General features: G+C 30.4%; 2 long non-coding RNA genes across 2 annotated transcripts; one reads left to right on the forward strand and one right to left on the reverse strand.

Annotated features, from left to right (window-relative positions):
- Window positions 1-308: 308 nt before the first annotated feature.
- Window positions 309-2,605, forward strand: LOC148279952 (uncharacterized). Its single transcript, XR_015822739.1, has 3 exons — window positions 309-640; window positions 1,041-1,131; window positions 1,960-2,605. It is a non-coding gene; the product is annotated as an uncharacterized LOC148279952 (long non-coding RNA).
- A 4,166-nt stretch (window positions 2,606-6,771) lies between these two features.
- LOC148279953 (uncharacterized) lies at window positions 6,772-7,445 on the reverse strand. The gene is made up of 2 exons (XR_015822740.1): window positions 6,993-7,445; window positions 6,772-6,873 (listed from the first exon to the last, which is right to left on the reverse strand). It is a non-coding gene; the product is annotated as an uncharacterized LOC148279953 (long non-coding RNA).
- Window positions 7,446-10,571: the final 3,126 nt, after the last annotated feature.

Raw genomic sequence — 10,571 nt, forward strand, 5'->3', positions numbered from 1 at the left:
TCAGAAAAACGTAATAACATAGTTAGAAGTTAATTCACATTTGATCAAAGGCTATCCCCGAAATCAGAGAAACGTTATCAAAATGTGCGTTATTTTTTAAATTATTAAATTAAAGCAAAAAATACGGGAACCAAATCAAAGCGGCTGAATAGCATAATTAATAATAATATGTAATTTAATTCTTCAGAAATTACATGATGCCAAATCAAAGATAATAAAAAATACAAATCAGAAAAATTTACGACTCTTAAGCTATGGTTTCCTAAGACAGCGGTACCGTCACAAAGCGGCCGTCACGGGACGGCGGATGACGTCATTAAAACGTTGACTATGTAAATCAATGGCGCTGGTTTCCTAGAGAGCGTTGACCGTGAACGTAACGTCGAAGCAACGGTGCCGCCATTTGCAGGACGGCCGTCACAGCGGTGCGAACTGTTTTCGAACGGTTTTTGTCGCGAAGCGGTGACCGTTTGGCTGTCAAAATGAGTGCAAACGTGGTGCGGAATGTTGAAAATGTCGAAATATTGATTAATTTTGTAAAAATCATGACGATTTATGTAATGGAAGGGCAAAGACTATTAAAAAGTCGAGTTGAAACAAAGTTCGTGAAGAAATATCGGGACAACGCTTGAAATATCAGGTATGTACTAAAATGTAAATAACAATATAATCATATAAAAATAACAGAGCAAATGTTTATAAGCTACAAGAAAATAGCTAAGCATCTATCATAATGTTATTTTTCTAATTCAAAACATGTATTATAACATTGTTTATACGTAATAGATTCCAAGGAATCCTAACCTATTTATTGTGTCTGCAGATAATTGGTTGAATTCTATATTAAAATTTCGTAAGGTATCCAAAGTAAAATGCTTTTATTGGATTCAATTATCCTTTTATTTTTTTTATTTACAAGGGTGTAAAATGTGACGCATTTTGTCTTGTAAGGACATTATCAAACTTTTTATTAGGTTACCTTACCAAATCCTAACCTATTTTGAAGTTGACATTTTATGAAATAACACACAACATTTCAGATTAAAAGTCACATGGGTGTGATTTAAAATAAGGAGTTCTCCATGAATATTAAAGAGCCAAGAAAAATGCCTGGAACATAATCTTAACAGAGTAAGTTTGATGAATTTTAAATAAAATATGCCCTTTGAACATGAAATGAATACAACAAATTTGTCGATGGATACAAATAAGTATACCAATGTAATTCTTGTATGAACATTACTATAATATTTTTTCTGCATTAATTATTACATTTATTTATTCTAGAAAGCTACAAACACCAAAGAGTAGTCACCAACATAAACAATTTTTGTTACAACTGAGAGGGAAAACATTTTTGAGAAGGGAATACTGAATTTGCGTCGTAGGTGAATTGGTTCAGGCGAATAAATCTCACCCAAATGATAAAAGTTTCAGCTCTTTGACTTCACAAAAGAAAACAGATGGAAGAGTTGAGGAAATGTGATGTTAAAACATAGGCAGAATGGAGAATGTTACAATGTGTAAAATGCCTACTTAAACCAGCCTATGACAGAGCATAAGCCCTGTAAGTGCCTAGACTTCCATATTCCCTTCTCGAAAATGTTTTCCCTCTCTGTTGCAACAAATTTAGAACTAGATAACTCCCTAGGGAGGAAATCCAGCCTGTCTGCAAACATTGGACATACTCAAAACATTGTTTTTAATGAGTAAACTAATGGCACAGAAAAACGATTAAATATAGACATACTTGGGACTTATTAATACATTTGTTCCAGGATTCTTATCACCGAATTCAATTAAATAATATGGTATGTAAATGAGCTCCCATTTATATTTGAGACAAGTTCAAACTAGTTTTATAGCAACTCCATAAACACCAGTAATAAGTTCTTATTTAGATACATAAGGTAGGTTGCAATAACTTTCCTGTATATTCATTGTGAATTTTATTTTCAGAATAAGTACATACTACAAAATTATTTTCACCCAAGTGCAGATCAAGATATGAGTAGTGAGAGGGTAGATACTCTCCCGATAGTACTACTAGATTTGCTGTGCGAGTCGAACTCAAATGTTTGCCAGCAGAAATTACTAGGCTTCCGAGCGATTTCTTCACTGCCTCAACATGCAAGGACAAGGGGACATTCGTCAACGACCTACGACTCAGACTCGCAGACATCAGACAAACACCAGGCATCCACCACAGTCCAAAGAAAACCTTTATCCACAAAGAACTTCTCAACACGAGCCACGTATTTATATTTACTGACTGCCACAGAAGACCATTCCAGAACGCCATACAATGTAGAATAGACGGGAGACAAGACTTTCTGAAATCTACCTTCACTATTGTGATGGAAAAATCCAATGACACCATACCCACAGCAGTACTTACTTCGGACTCACCAGATCCACCTCCAGGAAGGCAGACACTCCCCTGAAATGAACACTTCCCAGAATAATACTGATCATAAAAACAAAAATGTACTAATAAATATGAGCAAACTATTTTTACCTGGATGCAAATTATGTTTTAAATACCTCTTATGAATGTACACATTATTGTAATTCCATTTTGTATTATAATTTTATATGTATTCTTCTCCGTTTTTTATATCATGAGAAATGTAGTTTATACTCACATAATATATTTTCTATTACATAATATTTATGTAAATTTAGGATTATAATGAAAAATCCTCAAGTATGCTATACTAAAATGATTTCGTGTTTAGCATTAGGTCTTATACTCATATATATACATATAACTCATAAAATATTAGTTCTTTATACAAATATGAACCAAACTTTTCTTCTTTAAATATCTCTTTGTAAAAAGAGATATTTAAAGAAAAAAAGACAATAAATTTAAGTTAATTTAAAAAAACATCTTAAAAAAATAATAACATATTATGGTAAAAAAAGCAATATATTATTTTTAAATGCTATTCTAAAAGTAATTCAAATAAGTTTAAAAATATAAAACCAGCAGTGAAAAAAGAAAGAATAAAAGTCTTTCAAGTGAAATGTAAAAGAGCATCAGAAATGCAAATATATTAAAAAAATATTTTGTACTTTCTCCAGCCTGTCAATATAAGTAATGTATTGTGGTTTCCAAATTATGGATGTAAATTCTAGGTGAGTACTTACATAGCTATAATAGAGTAATAATGAATTGATTACAATGTCTGCTTTGTAATGACAAATGTATTCTTTATGTTTGTTGTTACTATGTAAAATACTATATTATATTTTGACAGACTAATAAAATGAATTTAATTATGATTCAAAGAGGTTGGATATATACTTGTATGATAGGGAGCAGATGATATTCCTAAAGAGTTAAAAGTTATACAATACTGTGTTGTGGGGTACATAAATTATTAGTTAAACGCTGAAGACATTTTGGTTTCGAACTTACAGTTTGTAGTTATGTATATTATTACATATGGAAGTTATAAGTATATATTATGGTGTCTGTAAGAAGTAAGTGTATAATAATTGTAATTTTTCAGAAGAAATCTGTACAGTTTATATATAGTAAGCAATATTAAGTTCTGATGTTCCAGTATAAATTGTTACTACAATTATTACAAGTTTATATATGTATATTAAAGAAAACGTAAAGTAAAGTGAATTCTGGTTCTTTTGTTTTACAAAGAGATATTTAAAGAAGAAAAGTTTGGTTCATATTTGTATAAAAGTACAAATATTATATGAGTTACATATATATGGGTATAAGACCTAATGCTAAACAAGAAATCGTTTTAGTATCGTTATCGTTTGAGAATTTTTCATTATGATCTTAAATTTACATAAATATTATGCAATAGAGAATATATTATGTGAGTATAAACTCCATTTCTCATGATTTACAAAAAGGAGAAGAATACATATAAAATTATAATACAAAATGGAATAACAATAATGTGTATATTCATAAGAGGTATTAAAAACATAATTTACATAAAATTTTGCATACTATAAAACTATGTAATAGTACTTAATGTTTCCTAAATAAAAGAAAAAAATATTTCTTTCTCTTATTTCTGTTTACAGGATATCATGATTTGTTCACCAAAACACTAGGAATTGGCCCTGTGAAGGAATAGAACGCACCAAGATCAGTTACAAATAAAAATGTAGTTATTGCATATATTATTTTTATTTAATCAAAAACATACACCTTTTATTTTATAAATTATTATGTAATGTATTTTTTAAAATTATTTGAGTATGATCTTCTTCTTCTCTGGTCTCAATCCTGGGATTGGCTGGCAGCAATTCCTTTCATTCTTCTCCTCCATTCCTCCCTGTCTTGTGCGGCTCATTTAAAGTCAACATATGATGAGCAGCGCACGTCCTCTAATAGGTCCTCCAGGTACTCTTGGCGTGGGCATCCCCTAGAATTTGTTCCCTCGGTCATCCCCTCCATTGCACATGCAGGCCTTCTTGACGTATTACATGACCGATCCATCTCGCTCGCCTTTCGGACAAGGTCCTGAGCAGGTGCCTTCCACCTTCGATTCTTTGGAGAACCTCCTCATTTGTAATGTGGTCTCTCCAGGAAATTCCTAGTAGTCTTCTATAGGACCACATCTCAAAAGCCTCTAGTCTCTGTTTATCTCTTTCGGATACGCACCATGTCTCGCAGCCATACATCAAGATACTCCATAAATAGGTCTTGATTAGGAGTATTCTTAGTTTTAGGTCTATATTATTTGATTCTTTTATTTTGGACCTTTTATTAAATGCAAGTCTAGCTTGATGTATACGGCTGTCGACCTCGCTCTTAGACCAACCGTCCCACGTTATTTTGCTCCCGAGGTAGAGAAACTCCTTGGTGTTCTTTAGTGGTATTCCCGACATCACTACTCTCATCTGGTGTTGCATTCGGCCTACAGTCAGTAGCTTTGTTTTGTCTTTATTTATCTTCATACTGTAGTTATTTTGAAGAATGCTTTCCATAGTTGTAAGGGCTCTTGCAGTTCTTCTTCACTTTCAGCAACCATAGCAATATCGTCAGCAAACCTTATCATATCCCATTTAGTATGATATTAATAACAATAATTACTGGATTAAATAAACTAAAATTAGTTATTATATAGATGTGATTATAAGTAATTATGATATTTTACAAATTGCAAATATTTATCTTTAAATCCAACATACTCAAGGAATACTATTTAAAAGTTTAACATATAACATCAAATCAGAGAGACTAAACATATATTATATAAACTATAAATCATATATTTGTTTTTACATTATAAATTTAAGATGTTTCTATCCCCTTGTATCAAACACACACTCACCCTTTCCACAAACCCACCCTCACACTCATATACACTAACTCTCATATTCACATACCTACCAAAACCTCACTCAACTCCAGCAATATTACAGCACATTTAAATCAAAGCTTTCTCTCACTCTCTAAGACTTGCAAATAAATAATACAATAATAAGCTCCACTCGTTTGACGATAACAGCCGAACCTCGCTTCTAAGTTATCGTTTTGAAATTTACTCAAGAGTAAATATTCTACTTTATGTATGGAAAATATATATAGGATCAACATTGAAAACGCATCCAATGTAGTAATGGGGGATTTAAATTTTTGTACACCTAGAGACTAACTCTCAGGTATTGAGAGTCTCCAAGTTTTTAACCAAAGGGACATGTTTCTTAGAAAATTTTTATGATCTACACTATCTTCTCTAATGGGTTCCTTGTGAAGATTGTTGAATCTCTGAAATTCAAATACACTTTACCCATTTACAATCTTCCACCATCTACAAAATATACTTTTAAAATCTAGAGTACTCTCGGGTTCTACAAACAGTTCTGGATTTTTAGGCGCTACGCACTTTAAACCCACCAATTGTTTTCTCATTAAAAACTTTTAACTCTAGGGATACATTTTGTTTTAGAATGTTGCTTGGATATAGGACTTGGTATGATATCATGTGCCCAAATTTGATCAAGGTTTTTTTTTCAAGATCATTAATGAATTTCGAATGTTGAAATTGAGCGTCTAATATTATACTGAAATCATTTAAATGAGGATTATTTTGAATTGATCCAATTATTGCAAACACACTTAATAAAATGTAAGTACAGGATCAAATTTGAAAAATAAAGTTCTACTATTATCTAAAGGGTGAGGTAAACTAGGGAGTAATATTTTATCTGTTTGAAACAATTCAAATGCCTTTTTTGTTAATAGCATTATTATCGGATATCAAAGATATTGTGAAGTAGGCCTTGTATACAAACTCCTGACGTCACTGCAACCTGTGAAGATCTATTGTGATGGATTAAATTAATTAAAAACAACTACTGCACAACATCATTATACTTACAGAGGAATATTTTTCTTTAATGAAATGAACAAAGATAATAAAAAGTACAGTCAGGAATACAATATATTTAAGAAAGAAGTAAAAAATTACATCTATAATTCTTCTTTATGTAACACTGATTGAAAACATCGTTAATATCTTTTTTGTAATTTATTTATGTTATTCTAAAATAATCTATTATAAGACGTCACTCCCGATTATGTACACAAGAATTGTTTATTTCTTTTACGTAATGGGAAACGTTAATGTAAATATATGTAATTGATTAATGTAAAAAATTGTATTTAATATTATATTTAAATTTGTTATTAATAAATTTAAAAAAAAATCTATTGCACCTATAACTTTAAGAAATCCTCTCATACAAAATAAGCCGGATATAACTAGATTTGTTCTGGACACTGGCTTCATTATAATATAGTCCGGTGTTTTTCATGCCAATTGATGTTGATGTTGAAATAGTTTGGTGACTAAATTCGTGTATATCAGCAGAGTCGTCTTGAATCTGGAAGATTTATCAAAAGTTAATATCTATAGGCATTAAACATTTACGTATTTAAAATTGTCAAATGAATTGACAGAAACGATACTTACATATTGCCAAAATTATTATTCATTACATACCTCATTACTACCCCAGTACCGAATAGCAAATAGGCCCTGGAGTTCTACTGGTATTTTCTCATCTCGTTTGTGTCCTTCCAAATCGAGTTTTACTAGAGTAATTATGCGCCTCATATTTTCCTTCGAAAAACAGTATTTCTCCTTGAATTCACTGTCTTAAAAATCTTAAAAAGAGTTGACTCTTTTTTTAATACAATTTTCGTGCACGAGAAGGTCGCATGCCTTCGAAAATGTTTAAAATTAAATAAAACTGTGACAAACTATTCATAAATAACGACAAATATGACAGATCGCATTCTAGGGCATATTTTTGACAGATAAGCTGCCGTGGCCGCCAGATATGACAACGTTTTCCTAGGAAACCACTCTCTAGTCACCGTTTCGGCGGCCGTTCACCGCATCACCGTTCGTACGGCCGTTAAGATATCGGCACCGTTTTCCTAGGAAACCCAAGCTTTAGAATAGTGGGGTTTGTACTGATGACATAAGGGGGGGGGGGGGGGTCAAAAACCTATTCGGCGCGCTTCAGTCTGAGCATTCAAACTTGGTCATTTTAGCTACTAGGTCAAGTTTAGTATCGTTTTCGTATAAACCAAAGACAAGGAATTTGTAGGCGTGAATTGTAAGCGTAGCGACGAACCGCCCCGCCCGTTAAACGTTTGCTGTTAAACCAAAAACCAAACCGAAATTTCCAGCGATTTTGTTCTATGCAATAGACCAATAAAGCGTTAACTCTTCAGAATATACAGGGTGTTCTTTAAACCCTGTCACATGCGTAACCACGATGATCAGTATGGGTAAGATGACATATTCGCATTAATTTTTTTTTATTTAAAACAAAGATTTTTTTCAAATAAAATACTTAAAAAACCAAATGGTTGCTTACTTCTGCAGGGGAGAAGTGAGGGGAGCGCGGCCGCGCGATTGCTGGCGTATCAGACTCCCCCCCTTCTTTTTTTTCTTCCCTGCACAAATAAGCAACTATTTGCTTAATTTGATATTTATTTTTTTTAAATTTTATTTGTTCAAAAAAATATTTGAATGTGCCAATATGTCTTCTTGCTCATACTTATCATCGTGATTTCGGATTTGAAAGGGTTTTATGAACACCCTGTATATTATGAATTGAAAATAATGTATTTATTTTAAATTAAGTTGCATTTGTTAACATAATTACGAACTCTTGATGGCTTTTTAGGCTGTGTCCTTGATTGAGAAATGAATATGGAAGTCCCTTATAAGTCTTTCTTTGTTGTTTCACTGTCATATTATTTTTCTCTTTACTGTGTAACATGTTTTCTCATTATATTTGTGAAAAACTTTAACTTGATGTTTGTACTATTTTTTATATTTTGTATTTTTATATAACAACTGTTGTTTTCCTTAATAAATAAAAAAAAATAAAAAAAATAATAAGGCTTATGACCTATCAACCTGTAATGTCTACAAGCATTTAGACATAATAAAAATATTGTCGATTAATCTAACTAGTATAAAAAGAAGCTTCAAAATTCAAACGTTTGGACTTGGAAAAAATTTACCATGTATGTTTTTTTTTATCAAATCAAGTTTTTGCCGTTTTTTCTAATTTTAAATCATCACTAAAAGTTTAAAAAAATTATAAAGTCAGTGGTCATTCGAGAGAAAATTTTCTTCCCTACGAGATATTATGTCTGCTTTTATGTTATATAAGTATATTTTTTTTATTATTAAAGCCTTCAAAATGGCATGTCAAGTAGACGAATGTGAGCATTTTCGACACCTCTTTCTGTTCATGTAAATCGAAGAAATAAAGCTGCCAAAGACGCCCACGATATTTGCGCAGTGTACGGCGAAGATGGACAATAAATTATAGCATTGACATTCCGTTTTGAAGGCTTGTAATCAAAAAAATAACGTATGTAACGTAAAAGTATTTACGATATCATGTAGAGAAGATTTTTTTTTTTGAATGACGACTCTTTACTATTATTTTTTTGCTTTTGGTGGTCATTTTTAAATTTTGAAAAAATGGACACAACTTATGTCAATAATTTTTAAATAAATTGTACCGATTAAAAAAAACCGTTGTATTTTTTATATTTGATTACGCCAATTACGCATGAAAAAAATATATTATCGTTTTAATAATTTACCCATATATTTCAATTTTGGTGGTCATTTTCTATGAGTCGTAAAAAGCTCATTATTATAAATGGAAATGAAGTTATGGTAGAGTGGGGTTTGAACCTCGAACTTCTAATCTGTGAGTCCACAACACTAGCCGCAACCCGATTCAATTTAATATTAGTATTAATACGAATATTAAAAATAAAAGATAAAGATTTTGCAATACTTATACTCATAATATATACATGTATTGAAGGATAAACTTTATGATAAATAATAAGCTATTAATGTAAAAATAAAAAAAAATATATCTTACCTTTTCTATTCCGGATATATTTTTTTTGTTTTTTTTAGTAAGTTATTCAGATTCTGTGGGATATTCCATTTTATATTAAATTTAGACAAATTATATTTCTCTCTGAATTTGACACTAAATTCATATGTAGGAAGAAGCTAGTATACTCAACTCCACGTTTAAAATGTATAATTAATACTAAATACTCTGCTGTAAGGCCTTAGCTTAGTCATAAAAACAAACATTAAATAAATTATTCTTTATGATAGGTATGAGAAACGACATTTTTGAATAAGCTCTCTGATTGGTAGAATTGGGTAAAATAAACCATATCGATGTGTTTGAATTAAGATTTATATTTGTTTTTTTACCTCTTACATATGTAATAGTTCATTTATACCTCTTTCAGAAGAACTCAAAAATAATATATGATTCTTATATACATAAACATGTATTTGCTACATATAATACTATGTGTAAAAATGCTAAATGGCATATGTTTGTTTGTTGTTTTTTAAACAAGCTTCAAAAGTGCTCAGTGTAATTTTGGTAAGGTTGAATACATAATTTTTGAAAAACTAGTTCCTTAATTACATCCTACGAGTATGTAATATTATTTAAAATTACCTCGGGTTTGATATTTCTTATTTTTTCTTTATTTGTGATGTCATGTATTCTAATATGTGACGTGATTTAAATTTCCTTATTTTTTATTAAAAAAAAACAAACAATAAACTTCTATGAACTAGTTGGTTTCTATAAGTATGTTTACATATTACAATAACAACCTAAATAAACTTCAGAATTTTTTTTTTTTTCTCCTTTCTGCCATATCACCATTTATTTATTTGATTTTGTTTGATTTATTGTGGATATCATCAGTAATACAGGTTTTATTTATTTATTTACGGTTCCATGAACCTTTTACATAATTACAATAAAAACAGTAAAAAAAATAGAATAAAAAAATAGCATAATATTAAAAAAAAACAAAAACATCGAGAAAAGCAAACAACGGTAAACAGTATTTATATATAAAAAAATAAATATTACATCTGTAACAAATATAAATATTTACCTATATAAAAAAGTAAGTTAAAGAAAATAGCAGTTTTAAAAAAGAAGAAGAGAAGAAAAAAAAGAAAAAGAAAGTGCTTTAAAAAGAATGTTAAAAA

Source organism: Micrasema longulum, unplaced genomic scaffold, assembly GCF_059751315.1.
Source record: "Micrasema longulum isolate JH-2025_06_02 unplaced genomic scaffold, ASM5975131v1 h1tg000639l, whole genome shotgun sequence".
NCBI classification, from domain to species: domain Eukaryota; kingdom Metazoa; phylum Arthropoda; class Insecta; order Trichoptera; family Brachycentridae; genus Micrasema; species Micrasema longulum.